The sequence below is a fragment of the Carassius gibelio genome, chromosome B5 (assembly GCF_023724105.1).
Source record: "Carassius gibelio isolate Cgi1373 ecotype wild population from Czech Republic chromosome B5, carGib1.2-hapl.c, whole genome shotgun sequence".
NCBI classification, from domain to species: domain Eukaryota; kingdom Metazoa; phylum Chordata; class Actinopteri; order Cypriniformes; family Cyprinidae; genus Carassius; species Carassius gibelio.
Genome location: NC_068400.1, coordinates 5,565,956 through 5,567,247, shown reverse-complemented (window position 1 = coordinate 5,567,247; position 1,292 = coordinate 5,565,956).

The following is a 1,292-nucleotide window of genomic DNA, read 5'->3' as shown; positions in this document are numbered from 1 at the left end:
GGTTATCCACTTCAAATTTACATCTCCAGTCCAAGTCACGTAAATTGTCTCCCCGCTTTGTTGGACCATTTCGCATTGTTAAAATCATTAATCCTGTCGCAGTAAAGCTTCACCTTCCGCCTAATTTACGCCGGGTCCATTCCGTATATCAGGTCTCTTGCATTAAATCAGTCATCCGTCCCCCATCTCGCCCGGTTCCGCGTCCTTAGTCTTGTCGATGATACCCCTATCTACAGGATTTGCCGCATTCTCGACATGCGCCGTCGGGGACGTGGTCGTCAATATCTGGTCGACTGGGAGGGGTATGGTCCTGAGGAGAGAAGTTGGGTTCCCTCCCGGGACGTCCTGGATCCTTCACTCATCGACGATTTCCTCCGGACCCACCAGTTGTCCTCAGGAGCGCCAGGAGGTGCTCGTTGAGAGAGGGGTACTGTCATGATCCTGGCTTCTCCTTTTCTGTCTCCCTCTTGTGGTCACATACTCTCACATCACGCGCACACACATCCACTCCTCCGCTCATTATCACTTTCAGCTGTTTCCCCTTTTGTTCCCTTATCTTCACCTGTCCCTTCTTTTGCCCTTGATTGTCTCTGCTTCTTATTTCCTCTTTCTAGCCCTGTCTTATTGTCGGATTATTCGATGACCTCTCGTGAGACACGTCTGTTTCCTAGTCCTAGTCCTGTCTTGTCTGTGGATTGATAAATCTTTACTGCAAATGTGAGTTATATTGTCATTTGGACTGTGTATTAACCGGCTGTGCCTGTTTGCAGAGTACCTGTGCTATTCACACCGCCAGCTCTCTTCTCTGTTTTTGGACTGGCTGTCTGCATCTCGGGGTACCTGCCTCTGCCCTCGAGGAGATTTATGTAGTTTTTGTCTTAGACCCAGTCGTCTGGCTACTCCTGTTTTTGGCTCTGAAAGAAGGCCGTGATTTTTGTTCTATTATTCAGTGAAGACAATTTGCTTTATTAAAGACTGTTAATTGCACCCTGACCTGGTCTACCATCGTTCTTACCTCATAACACAAAGTCTCTCACAAAAGGATTTATTCTATCTAAAAGAGAAGGCTGATCCAGACCGGGCTAAAATGCCTCATTTAAACATGCCTCCACATCTCTATGTCATGATGTGGAAATATTTAAATAATATAATTCCGCCCAAATGTCCATGCAAACAAAGATGGTGTGGTTTCAGTTTGGATTTTGATCTTTTGTTATGCTCAAACAGCAACATTACACACTAACCAAAGGTGAAAAAGCATAAAAGGACCCCTTTAAATTATGATTTATGTG